Genomic DNA, 23,223 nt, shown 5'->3' on the forward strand with positions numbered 1-23,223 from the left:
AGGAGTTGCTGGGACTGCATCTGCTGTGTACTCAGAGGAGCCAGAGGACCTGTGGATTATAGAGGTACCAAACCCCAGGGAGATAGGAAGTAACCAGGGCAGCCGATGACTGTCTGGCTATGTGGCTGTCAACACATTGTGGTTGGATCCCCGCTGACCCAGTGGCAGACCACTCCACCGCTGTTGGGGCCCTGGGCTGGGATGTGGTGGAGTTGGGCAGGCCCCAACAGAGGTGGAGTGGTCTGCCACTGGGGATCCAGCCACTCCACCCTTGGGGTGGCCGACTCCCCACCATAGGCCAGGAGACCTGTGGGAATCTACAATCTGTCAAGCTAGGACGCTAGACTCGGTGCTCCCCCCTACTGGAACCTCTAGACTGTGTGGGTGCTCTCCCCTTCCAGAGCCCCTTGACTGTGTGGGTGCTCATTCCTACCTGGACCCCAGACTGTGCGTTAGCTAGCTGCCTTGGCCAGGAGGCTTAGGCTACAGCCTGCACTCTGCTCGGCCCCACCCAAAGGGCTAGAGCTCCAGATTGTTAAGTACTGCCAGCCCCACCTGAGGGGCTGTGAGCTAAAGATTACTCTGTGCTCTACTCCCCCCAAGGGTGGGGACAAGAGCACCAGACTACTATTATGTGTTTGTCTCTGTTAGATGGACCCAGAACTATATACTAGTTACAGCTCAACCACACCAGTGCGACCCAAGCCCAAGGGTTACTGCCCATTACAATGAGGCAGAATGGCTTCCCTCCCCACTGGAGAGCAAGGGATCACTACAATGACAAAAAACAAACCAAAACAAAAATCACCCAGTTCTTTTATAGGTCTTAATTTTTATCCAAGCTGTCTGACATACAAGCTAAAATATATACAACTTTGATCTGCAAACTTAATCTTATCTGATCAACACATTTCTAATATGCCCATCATTGTGGCATGTAGGCATCACAAACATTAAATAAAAGCATCAATGGTAGCTAGGGATAACCCTGGATCTCTGGTGGAGAGGAATTCTGCTATTAGTATGTACAGAAGGATAGGTATCTGTGGTATGTCAATATTGATCATAGTGAGTGAAATACTCTTCAGTAGAAGTAGGTTTCTGCTTTGAGTCTCAGGAAGCTGGGAATTAAAAAAGGCTGCAGTGTTTTTCAGCCACCACTAATGATTCATGTTCCACATACTATTGAGCTGATTGTCACTATTTAACTTCCCATCTTGTGCATTTTTTACTTAAGTAAAATTGGAAAGCAGTGCAAGGAGCTGGGAAGAGAAGATAGCACCGAGAAAAGAGACAGATGAAGAGAAGACACCACAGAGCATATGACCATGTAGTAGAAGGAAAAGGAAGGGAAGACACCACAAGATGGAAGAGGAGAAGGAGAAAGACAATATGGGGTGACTCTCATTTAATCTCCTTTCCTCCTCATTAATTCCTCTTTGAAGGGTCTCATAGTTTCTTCCCCTGATAACTTATGCAGTGAATACAAATGGCATTCAAAACAGGTAGCAATGAAAAAATATGTATTCTTTAGGGAAGAAGACAAAGTGTGACTACCTGCAGAGCATACCTTTCACTGCAAGACGAAGCAACAACTGGAGATGCAGAAAACTTTCTACTCACTCACCAGATTTTCAGGGTTTTGAATATCTCATATACTGGGCAATTGAATGTCACAGCAATATCAGAATTTATTGCACGGCATGTAATATTGCCACCCCTTTCCTGGTTTATTTTACCTATTAATTTGGTAGTTTAACACTTTATTTTTTTTCTTGGTTCAGATAATATCTTATTCCAATGCTCTACTTATTCTTAAAAAACCCTAAACTCCAACTCACAACAGTTAGTTATTTGGAAAATAGATGAATTTTCTTCCTTCGCCTTCCTTTTCTTTACCTTCGCGTAGCCATCTCTCTGAACTGGACACAAGTGAGCCCAAATTATTCCCAACATGTACTTTCCTAGCTTATTAGAAACCTCAGTATTACATTTCCTTTCTTTTGGTTCCCCTTTAATAGGATGTACTTTTCACTCCTTTGAATATCTGTATTTTCATACCATATACCCCAACATTCATAAAGAGACTTCCCCATTCCTAAATATCACAACTAATCAACCCACTCAGTAAGATGATTAAGATTTGCCTCTGAAAACTAATCACAATTGCATACTTCGGCAGACATGGCTATCAACAAGTGCACCTTCATGGTCTCCACCACCAATACACCCCTTTTAAAAGTTTGCTCTACAGCTTCCTTTCTAATTTAACGGTTATGCAATCCCATCCTCAAATCACCTTCAGCAGCATCTGATACCTACACCTGTTACCAGCTGGAGACGACTATTACATTATCTCCTGTACTATATCTCCTCTTAAAATCAATGGTACTGTATGAATTGTCCTAGTAGCAGTACCACAGCACAATCTCTGCTAAAAATCAATTGAGAAATATAGAGCTACTTTCACATTTAAATGTTAAAACTTAAGAGCACAGCTGTTAGAAAAGTGACTGCTAAATGGTACCTTATTAAAACACATATCTATTCCCCTTGAGAAAATGTTTAGTATACCTGCAAAAAATATATTCACTATAGCATAAACTGACCTAATTTAACTTCAAAACAGTATGATGTATTCTCTTTTGCCTTATACATTATCGATACAATTGTCATTTTAATGAATCTGTAAATTCGGGGGTCATACCCTATGACTGGAGAATTGCAAATACAATATCTATATTTAAGAAAGGGAAAAGAATGATCTGGGAAACTACAGTCCTGTTAGTTTGACCTCAATTGTATTGAAGGTCTTCGAATAAATTTTGAAAGAGAGACTAGTTAAGGACAGAGGTCAACGGTAATGGGAATAAAATACAAAATGGTTTCACAAAAGGTAAAAATTGTCAGAACAACCTGATCTCTTTCTTTGTGAAGACCACTGATTTTCTAGACAAAGGAAATGCAGCAGATCTGATCTACCTGGATTTCAAAAAGGCATTTGATACAGGTTCACATAGGAAATTATTAGTTAAATTGGAGAAGATGGGGATTAATATGATAATTGAAAGGTGGGTAACAAACTGGTTAAAGGGGAGACTACACCGGGTCATACTGAAAGGGAAACTCTCAGGCTGGAGAGAGGTTACTAGTCGAGTTCCGAAAGGATCAGTCTTGGGACCAATCTTATTTAATATTTTCATTAAGGATCTTGGCACAAAAATTAGGAATGTGCTAATAAAATCTGCAGATGACACAAAGTTGTGAGGTACTGCCAATACAGAGGAGGACGAGAATATCATACAAGAAGATCTGGATGACCTTGAAAACTGGAGTAATAGATATGTGATGAAATTTAATAGTGCAAAGTCATGCTATTAGGGAGTATTAGGGAGTACTACTAAGTATTTTTGCTAGCAGCTGGGGACTTATCAATTCCCATCTGTTACTGCTATGAGCAAATATCTTCAGTGCCCAGAGATGGAGACAATAGAGAGGGAGCACTCTGAGTTATTATAGATAATTCTTTCACAGAAGTATGGCTGGTGGGTCTTGCCCACACACTCAGCATCTAACTGATTGCCATACTTGGAATCTGGAAGGAATTTTCCCCCAAGTCAGATTGACAGAGATTCTGTTTTTTTTGCCTTCCTCTACATTATGTGGCATGGGTCCCTTTTTGGTTTGAACTAGAGCAAATAGTGGATTCTCTCTAATGAAATTTTTAAATCAAGATTTAAAGACTCAATAACACAGTCAGTGGTTATCGGCCTATTACAGGAGTGGGTGGATGAGGTTTTCTGTCCTGTAATGTGTAGTAGGTCAGACTAGATGATCATGATGGTCCCTTCATGTCTATGAGTCTTTATTTTTTTATGAATAGATATGAAGTAGAAAAGGACAAAACATGGTTATTTACCTTACAGTACCTGCAGTTCTTCCAAATGTGTTCTCCATATATATATTCCACTCTTGGTATGCATGTACTCTGAGCACTCAAGATAGAAATCTTTTGGGCTTATCCCCGAAGCATATGCATTCACTCCAAGTGTCATGCCTTTACTGAGGGCATAAAAGGTGCAAGAAGGCTGAACTGCTTCTCATTTCCTTCATTAATACAGGAACATCCTTGGACTTCTATGAAAGTTTAACAAAATCCAAGAATTTATGATAATTCATAAAATCATATCTTGCTAACAAAGCCTGGTAGTTAGCAAACCCAAATTATAGGCTAGCCACCGCAGCCACCAGGAAGCCAGGTACTGGAAGAGCGTACAGGTACTCAAAGATGGTGGATGGTTCCGGGTAGTTATCTGCCTTCTTAGAGGTCTGTTTCACTGATGCTGGAGTCTACCAGATAGGCTTTACTGGCTCTAATAAGGCTTCATTGATGGGAAATGTCAGAGGACCAGGTAAGAAGGTATGGAGTATATTCAAAAGTCTGTGCAGAGCTCTCACTGGGCTTCCTAGAGAGACAGGTTTATGTCTGAGCAAACCTTGAAAGTTCTTGTAATTGTTGGGATGAGATGGTGTAGGTGGAACCACTGCCCCATCTGGGGACAATGCAGACACAGCAGGCAGCTGGCATGGTTTGATCATAAATCTGGAAGTGCTCCTCTTTAGAAAAATCTTCTCCTTGATAAGGCAGGTGGATTGCCACTGAGACACACTAGCTTCCTGGGAAGGTGCAAGGGAGGAGGTTCTGACATGGGGCTCAGATGATATGAGACAACCTAAGCATTCCAATAAGGCCATGAGTGAATGTTCCATGGAAAAGAGCCTGGGGGCCAGTGAGGAGGGTATTGAGACATATGCCTATCTCTGTAACACCTATATGACTGGGGTACCTAGGAAGCCTGCAATCCAACCCATAAGGCTCAAATGAGACAGCCTTTGTGGAACTTATAGGGGACCCCTCAACCCTCTGTTGGGAATCAGACAAGGAGAAAGAACACTTCTTGTCCAAAGAGGGACTACCTTAAACATGGTGCTTGAATACACCACAGCAGAAGTCTCAGCCACTACTTGATTGGCTCTCCGTATCACAGCAGTGGTGATATTCTTCTCTATGGTGGGCATATTCAGTAGCACGGAGAGCAGCAAATAGTTCTGGCTTCTTTGTCCCATGTACCTCTCCCAGTATCACACAGGTCCTTGGTACAGAGAAAGCCTGTGTCATAAACCTTGGTGTCAGGAATAGGCTGTACCTGGGTGAATGGTGCCACAGTGAAAAGGAACAAAGTAGTCAGCATTGACGTGAGTGGTACCATAAGGACTGGACCAAAGGTTATCTTTGAAAACTCGTGGCGAACGGGGGAAGTCCCAGATGACTGGAAAAAGGCTAATGTAGTGCCAATCTCTAAAAAAGGGAAGAAGGAGGATCCTGGGAACTACAGGCCAGTCAGCCTCACCTCAGTCCCCAGAAAAATCATGGAGCAGGTCCTCAAAGAATCAATCCTGAAGCACTTACATGAGAGGAAAGTGATCAGGAACAGTCAGCATGGATTCACCAAGGGAAGGTCATGCCTGACCAATCTAATCGCCTTCTATGATGAGATTACTGGTTCTGTGGATGAAGGGAAAGCAGTGGATGTATTGTTTCTTGACTTTAGCAAAGCTTTTGACACGGTCTCCCACAGTATTCTTGTCAGCAAGTTAAAGAAGTATGGGCTGGATGAATGCACTATAAGGTGGGTAGAAAGTTGGCTAGATTGTTGGGCTCAACGGGTAGTGATCAATGGCTCCACATCTAGTTGGCAGCCGGTGTCAAGTGGAGTGCCCCAGGGGTCGGTCCTGGGGCCGGTTTTGTTCAATATCTTCATAAATGATCTGGAGGATGGTGTGGATTGCACTCTCAGCAAATTTGCAGATGATACTAAACTAGGAGGAGAGGTAGATACACTGGAGGGCAGGGATAGGATACAGAGGGACCTAGACAAATTGGAGGATTGGGCCAAAAGAAATCTGATGAGGTTCAACAAAGATAAGTGCAGGTCCTGCACTTAGGACGGAAGAACCCAATGCACCGCTACAGACTAGGGACCGAATGGCTAGGCAGCTGTTCTGCGGAAAAGGGCCTAGGGGTGACAGTGGACGAGAAGCTGGATATGAGTCAGCAGTGTGCCCTTGTTGCCAAGAAGGCCAATGGCATTTTGGGATGTATAAGTAGGGGCATAGCGAGCAGATCGAAGGACGTGATCGTTCCCCTCTATTCGACATTGGTGAGGCCTCATCTGGAGTACTGTGTCCAGTTTTGGGCCCCACACTACAAGATGTGGATAAATTGGAGAGAGTCCAGCGAAGGGCAACAAAAATGATTAGGGGTCTGGAACACATGACTTATGAGGAGAGGCTGAGGGAACTGGGATTGTTTAGTCTGCAGAAGAGAAGAATGAGGGGGGATTTGGTAGCTGCTTTCAACTACTTGAGAGGTGGTTCCAGAGAGGATGGTTCTAGACTATTCTCAGTGGTAGAAGAGGACAGGACAAGGAGTAATGGTCTCAAGTTGCAGTTGGGGAGGTTTAGGTTGGATATTAGGAAAAACTTTTTCACTAGGAGGGTGGTGAAACACTGGAATGCGTTACCTAGGGAGGTGATAGAATCTCCTTCCTTAGAAGTTTTTAAGGTCAGGCTTGACAAAGCCCTGGCTGGGATGATTTAATTGGGGATTGGTCCTGCTTTGAGCAGGGGGTTGGACTAGATGACCTCCTGAGGTCCCTTCCAACCCTGATATTCTATGATTCTATGAAAGGGACTGGTGTTGGAGGGACTGGTGCTGAAGTAAAGATTGATACTGTGGACTCTGTATCCAAGGCAAGACATCATGATGCCCAAGATGGTGCCAAGGTGTGGTATCATGCTCCCTCAAAACTCCAGCGGTACAAAATTCAGGTCACAAAGTCCTCATAGAATAGGATTAGGGAATAGTGAGGTCATTTGAGCCCCTTTTTTGCTGGGGGACTACCTACGGAGATCTGTGCTTCCCAGTGGAGCTATACTCCTTTTTCTCTTTGTATATAACATTTTTACCTGAGTCCACAATTGTAGCAGTCTTTTTACAAGTCAGGTATTGGGAGTTCACATGAGCACTTCCAGGCTTGAATGGAGGTGGTCTGAAGGGAGGCGGGGGAGCACCTCATTTGGATTGGGGACGGACACATCGAGCAGTCTAATGGTAATAGTATAAGACACGCCTCTTTCACTGATTGATTCCTTTTGAAAAAGGACTTATAAATGGAGCACTTCCCAGGGTTATGACCCTTCCTGGGCAGAAAAGGCATGTAGTGTGGCCATCATTAAGAGTGACAGTCACCTCACAGGAAGGGCAGTTCTTAAATCCTGGAGATTTAGGATTGGACATGACTATGCCGTGGTGTTGGGGAAAATCTTCCCTTCAGAAATAAAAACAAAATAGCTCAGTCATCAAAGAATTGCCAATGGACAAGCCTAACGACACTAAACTTAATTAACACTATTTATATACAAACGTCTACACTAACGGTTAGAAAGAAGTACATTGAGATGCAGACACTGCTGGGGCTCTGTTATGCAGCCACAGCTGGTAAGAAGAAACTGAGGGGCAGCTGGGCCTGCTCTACCCTTTATGCCCTCGATACAGGGCATAAGTGCAGCCCCAATGGACACTGCTGCCCAAAAGATTCCGATTTTAAGTATATAGGGACATGCACACCAGAGTGGAATATATATGGACAATCATAAAATTAGAAATTGATTTTCAGAAACCACACTGAGCTCACCAACATTTTTTGACAAGTAGGCCCTAATTCTATCAACACGTATGCATATACTTAATTTTACTACCATAAGTAATCCCTACTCATGATAGCAAAAAGTTAAGCACGTCCACAAGTGTTTGCAGGATTGAGTCCAAATTGAGCAAAATCTGGTGTATAACCGGTTGAGAATAAATATGGAACACTCAGATGACATTTTAGAAGAATCACTTTCTGACCATAAGCACATTTTAAACATCAAGTAACTAAGAAATAGGGCTTAGTATTCATTATAGTCTAAATGTTCATAGACTTTACTTTTTTTGTTGTAAGAACACACAAAGAACTGCAATATTTTTATGTTGAACACTTTTTTCAAAAAAAGTTCTAAAAACTGCTCCCTGAAGTTTATATCACATTTTAGCCAGACGCTACATTTTCTACATAGCAATTCCTGAATAAAAAGGTATTTGTAATGAAAATGCTGACACACTTAAAAACAGACATGATGACAACAGCAATATACACATACACTCAATAGGAACAGTTCCAAATAATGTGTGAAGATATTTTCACCCACATCCTTCAAGATAAAGACAGGACCCTTTAATACACCACTTTATAACCTTTAAATTATATCATACAAATAAACTATTTTATATTTGTAATTATTATTTTACAAGGATACAAACACTACCCATGTAAAGCATCATGGCCCAGCAGAAAGATCATCATACCTGATGGGAAGCTTCTAATAAGCTCTTAACCACTGGACATCTCTCGATATACCTATAGTTGGTGTTCTGGTAAGTAAAATTGTGTATTGTGTTGCAGAATCTTAACCATTAAAAAAGAGACTTTTATTGAAAGTGCCTCCTAGATCAAAACTTTAGTATCACTACTGTGACACTATAATTAGCTTTTATTTTAATAAACTTTTCTCCAGCTACCCTTGCCATTTACTCTCAAGAAATAATATAGGTAGACTATCAGGAACCAATACAAATGGCATATCGCAAAGATTAATATTAGAGTCAAAACATTTTACTCTATATATTACAGTTGACTTATTGTGCAGTGAAGGCAAACCTAACATGGTACCTACATTGAGGCCAATATTATACAAGATATTATAACATTTAAAGGATTAAGAAAGGATCAACTATAGATGCTGAAAAACACAAGGGGTATCAGTGGATAACTAAGCTCATGTATTTTAAATATATGTAAGGTGAGGAAATAATATATATTTAAAGCTCATACTTTGCAGAGGACAGTGCAGAAGGACTTAGGTTGAACAAAGATACTATTAGTTCAATGTATGCGGCAGTTAAGATAGTAAACAGAATACAAACAGCTGGATAAGCAGGGGGATTCACTTAGAAGATGGAGGAAATCATTGTAGCACTCTATAATGTACTTATCAAACTATATTTTTTGACTATTGCATTCTTGTACTATAAAATTCTACTCATGCAGTCATACAAAATAGTGACTTTCTTGACGGGTGAATATAATAAGCTATTCCTGTATAATCATCACAATAGTCTGTAAAGGGCAGGCTAAGGCTAGACTGGTACTTTTTCTTAATAGTTTACAAGGCTGGACCGTGTTGCGGTTTGAGAACACATTGAAAAGACTTCCGTATAAATAGAAAAGATGGTAGGGAGAGTTAAATTATACAGTAAAGATGCAAAACGGCTGTTACTCTGAAACAGTAAAGATGGAAAAATTGGGAATGTATTCACTGAAGAAAAGGCGGCTAAGGAAGGATACGATTAATGTTTTCAAGATGCAAAAGGGATAGCAAGAATAAACATTGGCAGAATCTTTGAAATAATGTCAACCCAAGGAGAATTTAGGCAAAACATTTTCATAAAGAGGTTACTGAACTTGCAGACTGCCCTGAGACAAAGCCAGCAGTGGAAGTAACTAGAGTAACTCTTTCAAAAATATTCCATAGGAAAGAATAGTCCCTGGGTAAGCTCTCTCAGACTTCCCCCAAGCTCACAATGTTCCTGTAATGTATATTATTAAAGTTATATTAAACACAATATTGTTTTAATTCAAACACACACAACTCAGGAAAACAATGTTATGTTTTAATTGTCCTTCACAGAAGAACCGTTTGCATGGTATTTAAAGTCTGCCATACAACCACATTGATCTCAATACTAACTCACAATCTGTCAGTGACTACCAACAATAGGGATCTAAAAAGTAACTGATCCCTTGAAAGGGCACACTTCCATTGAATAATAAGTGTACTACACTTTGTGCTGCTATGTGTAATTATAAGAAACCACAATACAAACGACATTTGGAAAGTCAGAAATTGTAAAAAATGACATTTTCCCCATTTGGGTTTGAGGTGAAATGAAATAAAAATAGTTACATAAAATCAAGGTTTATTTCAGAATTAGGAAAGTCTAATTACTAATGGTTTAGAATAAGATCGTTTCTGGCTGTCATTTTTTATGTAGATGCCTCTCTAAGGGGAGAAAGGTTTTTAAGAGGAACATCTTTGTACCTTATAAATTAAAACCACCCTAGATGTTTTCAAAAGCACTACATGCTGCATTTAGAGTGATGTTAGAATCTTATCCAGTGTTGGAAATATTTTAATATCTGAAGCCTTTACCACACAGAAAAGCACTGAAACCATCATTTTGCTTTACATCATATTTACATGTAACTGAACCATAAAGATTAAAGAGGACAAGAACCCATTAAGTAATTGTGCTCAAACCTCCACCAATGGAGAAAGTGTTCCTTATGGTATGTTGAGTGATTTGTCCATTCTAGTTATAAATTATTCAAAAAATAGAGCTTCTACCTTTGCTTTGGGAGAAGATTACCCAGTCTAACATCTCTCAGACATTTTTCTGATATTCAGTATCAATTTTCCTTTGCTCATTTTCATCCCTTTGTAAGGATGATCTTGTTAATACACAGGGCTGAAGCTATAGGGACTATAGGGAGACAGAAGATATAGGGACTATTCTCAGTTCTTCCATGAGATTTCTTGTATGACATAAGACAACTGCAACAATTTCTCCATTTGTAAAACACTCATGATGAAATTTACCTAAATCATGGGAGATGTCTCAACACCTTAATGTTTGTAAAGCACAAAAGAGGTGAAGCTGTGCATGAGATGAGAAGCTATTCTTGATTTAGTTTTAAGTCAGGAGTTAATGTAAGAATTAACAGTAGTTGAGCCACTAAGTAATAGTGACCACAATATAATTAGGTCCAACATCCTACAAGGATGTAAGATACCAAAACCGGACACAGTGGTATTAAAAACTTTAGAAAGGGAGATTTCAATAAAATAAGGAGGTCAAAAAGGTTCTCCAGTCAAAAGTAAAGAAAGTAAAATCCTTTGAAGTAGCATGGATGCTACATAAGAAAAACAACCAAATCTCAGAAGGAGTACATGCCATGAACAAAAAAGGAACTAGGAAGGCAAGAAGCAAACAAATATGGATACGTGGTTATTCAAGCCAAAGAGAAATTTTTAAAAAATGGAAATCTAACCCTAGTGAGGCCAATCAACAGGAGCATAAATTATTACAGGCAATAAATAAGAGGTCTGCGTAAGCTCACAGACTTATCTCTCTCACCAACAGAAGCTGGTCCAATAAAAGATATTACTTCACCCACCTTGTCTCTCTAAAGGTTAGTCATGTCCAGAGAAGATCATGAGGAACTTCAGCCAGACTTAACCCTAGCTAGATGAATGGGCAACTTGATGGCAGATGAAGATTTCTGTTATAATTGCAAAGTAATGCACATTGGAGAGAAAACATCTAAGTTACTCATACAGTTTACAAAATTATAAATTAACTATCAACCCAGGAAAGGAACAGAAGGAATTGTGGATAGCTGAGTGAAGCTGTCTCTGCTCAATATGCAGCTGCAGTAATAAAACAAAATGATGTCAGGTTGTATAAGGAATAGGATGGAGAACAATACAGAAAGTTATAATGCAATTATATTAATCAATGGGATGTAATTATCTGGAATACCGTGTACAATACTGGTCACTCCCTCTCACATAAAGGATATCATAGAATTATATAGGGTTCAGAGAAGGATGACAAGAAATATTAGGGGCCTCGAAAGTCACTCATTGAAAGAGATGGAAAAGAGTGGGATTTGTTAAGAAGGGACATGATAAAAGTATATAAAATTACACACACCCCCTACATTAAAAGAACATTATTAAGGCTGCAAAATCAATGCAGGATTAGATAGGTAAATGAAGGGTTATAGTTAGTTTAATGTGTTAAGAAACTATATGTACTTTACAGTTTGTGTACAATGCAGGTCCTGTTAGCAAATGTAATAAAGCCTTGGAAATAAAAGTTAGAAAAATATGTTACAGTAAAAAGTTGTAAACATGCTGAACTCAAAATGTGGCTGATAAGAAGAGAGAAACCTCTAATTATCATGAATGGTCCTAACTTCTTTGAATAATACAGTAGAGTTGTATGTGTTGAACTAGCAGTGAACCCTGACATACGAATGTTATCTTGGAGAAACGCCAAATTGCCATATCTTCTTTTAGCCATGGCAGGGGAATAGGTTAATCCAAAACCAGCCCAAATCTGGTTTTAGCTAAGATAATAACAATCAATATGACATAACTTGTTTGTTGTACTGTCTAAAAGAACCAGGCTTGTTAGGGATTTATTTAAAGAGGGATTGGACACTTAAAATCGATAAAAAATATCCAAGTATTAACAGTGAGTGCTTAAATAAAAATATTGGAAGGGATACAAAACCTTATACTTCAAGGTTTAAATCAATCTCTTCAGTATTTAGGACTGAATGGCAGGATGACAAATCATAAGGGGCAAATTATCCCACACTGCCCACTGTAGGGTTTCTTCCAGCTTCCTCTGAAACATGTGGGGTTGACCACCAGCAGAGACAGGTCACTGAACTAGATGGATCACAGGTGTGATTATGGCAATTTCTCCATTCCAGTTCCTATTCTTTTGCTCTTTATCCCCTCAGCTCATTCAGTTATACTGCTCTTTTATTAAGCCCTTCACATTTCTGACATCCTTCTGGTAATGAGACACCCAGAACTGTATGCTGTACTCTCAGAGGCATTCTCCCCAGTGTTTCATAGCAAGGTCCACTATACATCTTTGTAACTCTATATTTCAGCCAAATCTGGATGGAATTTCACTGGCACAAAAAAAAGGCACTTGTGTAACCTAAGAGGATTCTTCCTGCCAAATATCCATTATACATCTTCAGTGGAAAGTTGCAATGGCTTTCTCGTGTATCATCATATCAGAAGCTCAGGTAATAAAATCAGTATAGTTATCTGTAGTTTTAGCTTCTCTAAATACTCTACTGCTCGATCAGGCAGTTCTCCCTGATTTCACGAGTGTCTGACCACTTTCACCCCCACCCACTGCTGCCTGCTCTCCTCTTCCTGATTTTTGTGGCATCCCAATATTATATTTTGCATTAAACTAGAAATTAGAAAGATGCCTAACATGCATGGTAAAACAATCAGAATTATATGCAGTTAAACATTAAAGGAATAATGTAATAGTGTATTTTATATTAGAAATACTTTATATAAATTAATAATTAACAACACTGGTTAATCAAACATTTTCTTAATGATTCTCCTTTCATATCATGCTTCCGCATTAAACCAGGGGGTCTTGTTGAAGAATTCAGAGCAAGGATCTTGCAAAAATATTATAGGCATTGCTTGTAACCCATAAGAATCAGCCAGATTTGCACTAAATTTTTACACATGCTTGTGTACAAAAGTGAATCTATATGTTAGTATGCATCTAAGCTAGACACACAAATGCTGAAGGAGTGTATAAACCTTTACTTGCATGCTTATTTTGGAGAGCTCACATTTCTGATATCTGCAAAAGCATTCAAATTTCAAAATGTGGACCCTTAAAGCCACAAAAAGAAAGAGAAAACCTTCCATCTCAGCTTCATTCCAGTTCTAACAACCCATTTTGAATTTTTATGGCAATTTCACATAGAACAATTGGGTCAGTAAATTGGGTCAGGAAGTATTTTAGAATATTCCTTTTTAATTTGCTGTACTAAAGATATTAGCCCAGATTCTTTTTGTGTTGAGATCTCCTCAACTTGTGGGAAATGGGGGTGAAGGGTGCCTTCAGAGAGACAGTTTGTGGCTCCCCGATTCTCTGAACAGACATTTGAAATCATAGAATATCAGGGTTGGAAGGGACCTCAGGAGGTCATCTAGTCCAACCCCCTGCTCAAAGCAGGACCAATCCCCAATTTTTGCCCCAGATCCCTAAATGGCCCCCTCAAGGATTGAACTCACAACCCTGGGTTTAGCAGGCCAATGCTCAAACCACTGAGCTATCCGTCCCCCCTTAAATGGGTGTTTTTTTCATTGAAAGGGATCGGAGAGATCAATCATAGAATATCAGGGTTGAAAGGGACCTCATCTAGTCTAATCCCCCAATTTTTGCCCCAGATCCCTAAATGGCCCCCTCAAGGCTTGAACTCACAATCCTGAGTTTAGCAGGCCAATGCTCAAACCCCTGAGCTATCCCTGCCCCTTCTTCAGCTTCAACATACATTACAGCAGCCATGGAGGGCTCCTCTAACTTATGCCAACTGGCAGTGATACCTCCCAAGGGGCTGTAAAACAGATGGGGATTGGAAGAGTCACTGTGCACTTACCACATCCCCTACCTTCCAGAAACCCAGGACTAAGCTACACCTTCAAAAGACCCAACCCCAGAACTCCCCAAAACCCAAGGAATTCTCAGCTGGCCAGATCCAATTGCTTTCTGGTTCATTTGCATTCCCAGAGCTGTGTAAAGAGGCCAGAATGCATAAGAGAATCAGGATCTTGCCTCAGAGCAAGGGGATAGAGTAGATGACTTCTTAAAGTCCCTTCAGCCCGATATTTCTATGATCATTATCATTCTATGGGTACAAAATATGTGTAGTACCCTCAAACATGCTAAAAAGAGGTGAAGATTGCTAATGTAAAAGTATTCAGGAACAAAATCCAATCCCCTCTTGTAATCTTATATTCCTGAACAAAATGATAAAACAAAAATAGGACTTGTTTCCAATATAAATCAGTCTATAAAAAGATCACACTGTTAGTATGGGTAAAAGATGCAAAAAACAAAGTAAATAAAACAGATCAAAGCATTCAAAATTTAAATGGCACTATATAGCTAATTTACAATGAAGCTAAATATGGACAGAAAACTTGATCAGTATAAAGGAATGAAAAAATATAGTACTGAGCTATTTGTACAAAAATCTTTCCATCAATACCTCTAGTCTTTCTGCCTCTCTCTCTCCCTCTCTTTCAATGCCAGTTTTATTTATAATAAAACCATTTAAGTGTCAGACACTTTAAAAAGTCGAAGAACCTGGGCCTTGGGCAATAAGCAACTTGCAAAAACATCGCTTGTCAAGTTTTCCCTATAAAAAAAGGCAAAAAAGATTTAATTGTTCATGAAAATTGCTATTATTACAAGGAGAAAACATCTTTCAATTTACTGAACTGAATTATGCATTTTTATTACGTAGGGCACAGGTTAAAGAAGAGCAATTATGGTGACTGCATCAGACTAAAATATTAGGCATTTCCAGACTCTGTCTGCCAACTAATGATTTAACTGGCATCAGGATGACCTGCTTTTTCCTTTTACCTGTTTCTGAGATGATTTATATAACTAAAATTATTAAGTTATCAGTTATCAAAAAGAACCATAAAGCAGTTTTCTTTTTGCAGTGTATCCTCAAGACATCATTTGTATTGCAAGCTATTTGTTTTGCGTGCCATTTTGTACTTTGATGTTACATTTGCCAAAAAAAAATCCTGCTAAAAATTAGTCAATAAGATTGTTCAATATGTTTTGATTTTCCAATTATAAGTCCCCCTTGACAGTACTATTAATGATTTGCATAATCAGCCTTTTTAGGTATACAGTTCACTCCAATTAAGACATTACAGAACAAAACCCCTCACACCCTTTATTTTAAACATCAGAGGCCTAATTCAGCCCTGCTTTCAAAGGGTGGAAATTCCATTTACTTCAGCTGAGTTCCATGCACTTAAATCAGGAACTCTGAACACAGCAACTTTCTGAAAATAAACAGTGATCAACGTGACTGCAAAACTGAACTTTTGAGACTCTTTGGCCCCAATCCTGAAAACTTGGATATGTATAAATTTGGGGGAGGGGAGGAAAGGAGAGAAGAGATATAGTCTACTACTGCTACCAGTTCCTCTATTGGCTCAACTGGAAAAGGTCTGTGCTATGGATTTAAAGGTTCCAACACCCCGATGAGACACATGGGGCACCATACAGTCCCATAATAGAATTTCATTTCCTAACTTTTGAGTACTTGATTTTGGAACCATACAATTTATTTAATCTCTCTCTGTATGTATGTATGTGCGTGTGTGTGTGCGTGTGCGTGAACAATATGGTCAATTTACCAATGGTGTGAATTTAATTTTTCTGACTAGCGTTTGAAGTTTATCTCTTCATATTGCTTTAAGTTTTCGCACTCAGCATTTATAGAGAATTCTGTGTGTGATAGAAATAAAGTACAGTATTGTTCGATAAAGACAAAGAATTATCACTAGATCCACATTATGGGTATAAGCCTATTTACTTGGATTAAAGTCTATCAGATGGCACCAATCTATATTAATAAAGCAAAATCAAATTTTAATTGTTCAGACAGAGGAGTACCTTATCTATTTGAAAATTAAATAAGCTACTCCTTTCTTTGAAGCTGAAAGCTACTTTCATTGCTATCTTTTGTTACTATGGCTAAGAAAATTTATCAGACAGTAAATTGTCATTTTATTACAGCATAAATCACTCAAGCTAAATTAAACTGATGTAGATTAGATGAAGATAAAATTTAATTATATTTGACATTTGAGAGATAAAAGGAAGGATAGGAAAAGGAATTAGTTTTCCAGAACGAAGAGGTTGGAGTCAGTCCTAGGGTCTGGAGGCAGGTAGAGGGATGGAGTGGGTCGGAACAGGGCACAGACAAAGCTGAAGCAAGCTAGAACAAGGCCCAGGAGAGGCAGGGGAAGGAGCAGGAACCAGACCAAGGACCATCTGGAAGCATACAGAGTCTAACGCTGCAAGGTAGCAGAAGGGTTCCTGGCTGAATAGCACTGGTGCAAAGATTAACTTGCAACTGTGGTGGAGTCAGTGAAACACTTGTGCCTCGGGGTCATCTGATGCAGACCCTGACCAGGGACAGGCTACTACAGCCAGGGCCAGCTCTAGGCACCAGCCTAGCAAACAGGTGCCTGGCACTGTGGCGGCTTTCGGTGGCACGCCGATGGCAGCTCCTCCGCTTCCCTCTTCGGTGGCACGCCTGCGGCAGCTCCTCCTCCCCCCATTTTCTGCTCGGCGGCATGCCTGTGGCAGCTTCTCCTCCAGCTCCCTCTTCAGTGGCATTTTCCTTCACCACTTGGGGCGGCAAAAAAGGTAGAGGCGGCCCTGGCTACAGCATGCCTGAGGGCTGTGTCACTGCAGAATCTGCTTATGGGATGAGTCAGCACAGCTGAGTTGCTGCAGCAGGCCCGAGTTTTGAGTCACTGCAGGCTATGTTAGAGCGGTGAGTCACGGCAGCTGAGTGAGCAGCCCTGGCTGGTTTGGCTGCAAGTTTGCCTCACAGTCCCCCTAAGACAGTGGTTCTCAACTGTGGTCCACCGCTTGTTCAGGGAAAGCCCCTGACGGGCTGGGCCGGTTTGTTTACCTGCTGCGTCTGCAGGTTCGGCTGATTGCGGCTCCCACTGGCCGTGGTTCCCCACTCCAGGCCAATGGGGGCTGCGGGAAGGGCGGCCAGTACATCCCTTGGCCCGAGCCACTTCCCGCAACCTCCATTGGCCTGGAGCGGCGAACCACGGCCAGTGGGAGCCTCAGTCGGCCCAACCTGCGGATGTGGCAGGTAAACAAACCGGCCCGGCACGCCAGGGCCTTTCCCTGAACAAGTGGTGGACCACAGTTGAGAACCACTGCCCTAAGACAAGCAGGCATAAGCTATACCTACAGGCAGTCAACTGCAGGACTGGCCTTAATTTTAACTCTCAAGAGGGTAGGCTGTTCAGATGACTTTCCAAACATCTTCTATAGTACAATCTATAACTGAATGTTACAAAGACAGAGAACTAATTATGAAATACGAGAAAGAACTTTAAACACTAGTAGTAGTAAAAGGAAAAATGATCATTAACATCCTTTTTAATATTCCTGTTACTTAAAAAAAGAAAGAAAGAAATTGCACCAGTTCAGTTAAGTACCCTATTTCAGTGGTTCTCGACTAGGGTACGAGGAGGTACACAGAGGTCTTTCAGGGGGTACATCAACTCATCTAGATATTTGCCTGGTTCTACAAAAGGCTACATAAAAAGCACTAGCAAAGTCAATAAAAACTAAAATTTCATACATTTGTTTTATACTGCTTTATGTACTATATGCTGACATGTAAGTACCATATTTATATTCAAACTGATTTATAATTATGTGGTAAAAATGAGAAAGGAAGCAATTTTTCAGTATTAGTGTACTGTGATACTTTTGTATTTTTATGTCTGATTTTATAAGCAAGTAGTTTTTAAGTGAAGTAAAACTTGGGGGCACACAAGACAAATCAGACTCCTGAAAGGGGTACAGTCGTCTGGAAAGGTTGAGAGCCACTGCCCTAAATGGAGGAAAACATCTGCATGTCCTGACATCATATCCATTCTAAACACTGAAATTCATCTGAAATACCCAGATATGCCATGTCATTTGACCCTTATTCACTCTATTTTACTGAAATCCAAATTAAGGATAATGAGAGTTCTAGTGTGGTGATTATTATGCATACATTTAAGTATAAACTTCTCCATAACTAGGGTGTGTGTGGCATTTCTACTATTTGTGAATATACAGAGAACACTGTCACCTTAAATAAAGAAGTCACAGATACTACTACTGGTATTGTGCTTGAGCAAAGTCTATTATGGCTACGAAAGAGATTCTCCCCTTCTTAAAGAAAGAGAATACTGTAGGAGAGCACATTAATGGATAACTAATTCACCATCTGGGTCATCTGTATGGATTTCATGTAAGATGTGATGCTCTAACCTACGAAATACATCTTTGTCACCTGTCTGTTTGAATGTCAGTTTCTAACAGCATTTCATACTTCTTGATAATGCTAGTACTGAAAATCACAAGGATTTGAGACTATTGTTCTAGTGTTCCCAAGGAAAACGTAGTGCTTTGTTAAAAAGATCTGCAACAGAATAATTCTTATTACAGAGATGCTTTTAAAGAAGCAAACTATGTGAATTGATAATCTCTAATGCTACTAAAAAAACTATCAAAAACTCAAAAACAACAAGTCATCCGCTGGCACCTTAAAGACTAACAGATTTATTTGGGTATAAGCTTTCGTGGGTAAAAAACCCACTTCTTCAGATGCATGGAGTGAAAATTACAGAAACAGGCATAAATATATACTGGCACATGAAGAGAAGAGAGTTACCTTACAAGTGGAAAACCAATGTTGAAGGCCAATTAGGTCAGAGTGGACGTGGTCCATTCCCAATAATTGAGGAGGAGGTGTCAATACCAAGAGAGGAAAAATTGCTTTTGTAGTGAGCCAGCCACTCCCAGTCCCTATTCAAGCCCAAATTGATGGTGTTAAGTTTGCAAATGAATTGTAGCTCAGCAGTTTTTCTTTGAAGTCTGTTTTTGAAGTTTTTTTGTTGAAGAATGGCTACTTTTAAATCTGTTATTGAATGTCCAGGGAGATTAAAGTGTTCTCCTACTGGCTTTTGTATATTACCATTCCTGATATCTGATTTGTGTCCATTTATCCTTTTATGTAGAGACTGTCCAGTTTGGCCAATGTACATGGCAGAGGGGCACTGCTGACACATGATGTCACATATCACATTAGTAGATGTGCAGATGAATGAGCCTTGATGGTGTGGCTGCTGTGGTTGGGTCCTATGATGGTGTCGCTAGAGTAGATATGGGGACAGAGAAGGCAACGGGGTTTGTTGCAGGGATTGGCTCCTGAGTTAGTGTTTCTGTAGTGTGGTGTGTAGTTGCTGGTGAGTATTTGCTTCAGGCGGGGGGGCTGTCTGTAAGCGAGGATTGGCCTGCCTCCCAAGGCCTACGAGAGTGGGAGATTGTTGATGATGCACTGGAGAAGTTTTAGCTGGGGGGCTGTACGTGATGGCCTGTGGTGTTCTATTATTTTCCTTGTTGGGCCTGTCCTGTAGTAGGTGATTTCTGGGTATCCCTCTCACTCTGTCAATCTGTTTCCTCACTTCCCCAGGTGGGTATTGTAGTTTTAAGAATGCTTGATAGAGATCTTTTAGGTGATTGTCTCTGTCTGAGGGATTGGAGCAAATGCGGTTGTATCTTAGGGCTTGGCTGTAGACAATGGATCTTGTGATGTGTCGTGGATGGAAGCTGGAGGCACGTAGGTAAGCATAGCGGTCAGTAGGTTTTCTGTATAGGGTGATGTTTATGTGACCATCACTTCTTTGCACTGTAGTGTCCAGGAAGTGGATCTCTTGTGTGGACTGGTCCAGGCTGAGGTTGATGGTGAGGTGGAAATTGTTGAAATCCAGATGGAATTCTTCAAGGGTCTCCTTCCCGTGGGTCCATATGATGAAGATGTCATCAATGTAGCGCAAGTAGAGGAGGGGCGCTAGGGGACAAGAGCTGAGGAAGTGTTGTTCTAAGTCAGCCATAAAAATGTTGGCATACTGTGGGGCCATGCGGGTACCCCTAGCAGTGCCGCTGACTTGAAGGTATAAATTGTCCCCAAATCTGAAATGGGTGTGGGTGAGCACAAAGTCACAAAGCTCAGCCACCAGATGTGCCATGGCCTCATCAGGGATACTGTTCCTGACAGCTTGTGGTCCATCCTCGTGGAATATTGGTGTAAAGAGCTTCTACATCCATGGTGGCCAGGATGGTGTTTACAGGAAGATCACCAATGCACTGTAGGTTCCTCAGGAAGTCGGTGGTGTCTCAAAGATAGCACGGAGTGCTGGTAGCGTAGGGTCTGAGGAGAGAGTCCAAATAGCCAGATAATCCTGCTGTAAGAGTGCCAATGCCTGAGATGATGGGGCGTCCAGGATTTCCAGGTTTATGGACCTTGGGTAGCAGACAGAAAACCCCTGGTCGGGGCTCTAGGTGTGTGTCTGTGTAGATTTGTTCCTGTGATGTAGTAGGGAGTTTCTTAAGCAGATGGGGGAGTTTCTTTTGGTACTCTTCAGTGGGATCAGAGGATAGTGGCCTGTAGAATGTGGTGCTGGAGAGTTGCCTGGCAACCTCCTGTTCATAATTCATCCTGTTCATGATGACTACAGCACGTCCTTTGTCAGCCCTTTTGTTTATAATGTCAGAGTTGTTTCTGAGGCTGTGGATGGCGTTGTGTTCTGTACAGCTGAGGTTATGGGGCGACTGATGCTGTTTGTTCACAATTTCAGCCCGTGCACTCAGTAACTGAACTTCATGGTAAAAGCATAACTAATCCTGGTACCTAATGTGATCTTGCTGCTAGTTTTCTGGGGTCTTGAATCTATAGCGTTTTGCAGCTTTGCTTCCTACTTTACCATCAATAAAGGCAATATTTCATATAATTTATATGAATGGTAAATAAGTTATTCCAATGAATTTGTTATACTGCATTTTCTGTTGACTTGTTAGATCAACCATTTTTCTTATTTTTCCAGTTAATGTGTTTTTAAAGGGCACTCTTTTTTACACAAATAATTAGGATTAAAAAGATAGAGAAAGGCTCAAGTAAAATAGAGTACAAAAATCCTCCCAGAATTCATACAGATATTCTGATTGTGGTTATATGGCTTTCTGGAACAAGTCTTGAGTAGTAGAAATTTATATTCTTCTTTTATACTACTTCACTATTTTCTCAGACAGGTCTCACAGATGCCTCAGCAGCACCTTTGCTCACAACCTCCATCTAATGGGTATGTCTACACAGCAAAAGCTGTGCACGGACTAGCCTACCTGAACTAGCTTAAAGCCAGACAGTGCAAGTAACAAATAGCAGTGGAAAGAAAACAGTACAAGTAGCATAAGCCCAGCACGGACCTTCGACATGTACTTGGCTCACTATCTTCCACTGAAGCCCATGCTTCACTTTCATTGCTGTTATTCATGCTAAATGGATTCAAGATAGCTCGGCTAGGCTAGCCCAAGCACAGCTTTTGCTGTGTAGACATACGTTATGTAACAGTGTTAAGCTCTAAAGGTCACCCATATAATACAGTCTCCCTAGATTGTTTTAAAACTATAGAGGGATTTTGCTATAATTTGGACTCTGTGTGTCAAATACTTTCCCTGGTTGCTCCATTTAATATACAACCATAGCCACATGGTGTGCAGTGCACTACTTTGGTGATGTGTGCCTCCTAAAAATATGAGGTCATAAACCCTGAAATACAATGCAGAAAAAAAACCCTCTTACATTACACACTATTTGCAAAACAAAAATATGAGATAATGAAAGAAAACAGAATTATACAAAAATAGATTCCCTTTAGCCTGTTTTATAAGACAGGTGTAATTATTGTAGCAAGAAAGAAAATTATTAAATATAACTAAGAAAGTTCATTCTCAAAACCATCCTACTGTATTGACATCACCTTTGAATCTTTTCTCAGTTCAAGAACTGCCTAAGAAATGCATGCTCAAGTCTGTGTGAGAACACAGTTTCATGTGTCCCTCTTGTAATTCCGTTTAATTCCCTGGGCCCTCAAACCACTCCTCTTGAATGACTGAGATTAAGGTAGACTGAGTCCCTTGCCAGTCATTCCAACAGATTCATTTACAGTTCATCCCAAGTATTTAAATATTATTCATTGGTATTTGCAGACGGGCAAAATGAGGTGCAAAGTGAAGAAGAGACTCATTCAAAGTCACATAGTAAGTCACTGGGCAGGAGAAATCAATAATGGACCCAGATCCCAATTTCAAGCCCTCTGCTGTACCCAATAGATGACACTTCCTCCCTTATAATTACACAAAAACTACTCAATATTTTAAAGTCTCTTTTGATATTTTCGTACTTAACAGGAAAGCTTTTTTCTCATGAGGCATTAAAGGATGGCACTGCACTGATCATTTTTAACATCCTAATATAACCTAAATATAATTCATACACATTCAATCTGAGGATCTTTTAAACAACAGCCATCACAAGATTGCTTGGGGAAAATAGCCTATTTGATAAGCTTTATGTATAACAAGCTATTCACACTCTTTGAGGAACATGAACTAGCCCATTTCATTAGAACAGTTACAAAGTTAAAACAAACTTTCTTCCTATTGCCAGCTTCCACAGACCACAGGAAATCCAACAATAAGCATACACACAGAATACCTTTAACTTTTCATAAGCACTAGAGCTGCCACAGGGGGAAAAAAAA

The 23,223-nt window shown here is 40.3% G+C and overlaps 1 protein-coding gene across 4 annotated transcripts in view; it reads right to left on the reverse strand.

Annotated features, from left to right (window-relative positions):
- RNGTT (RNA guanylyltransferase and 5'-phosphatase) overlaps positions 1 to 23,223 on the reverse strand; it is a 449,575-nt gene that overhangs the window by 84,529 nt on the left and 341,823 nt on the right. The window lies entirely within an intron of this gene.

Source organism: Chelonia mydas, chromosome 3 (assembly GCF_015237465.2).
Source record: "Chelonia mydas isolate rCheMyd1 chromosome 3, rCheMyd1.pri.v2, whole genome shotgun sequence".
NCBI lineage: Eukaryota > Metazoa > Chordata > Testudines > Cheloniidae > Chelonia > Chelonia mydas.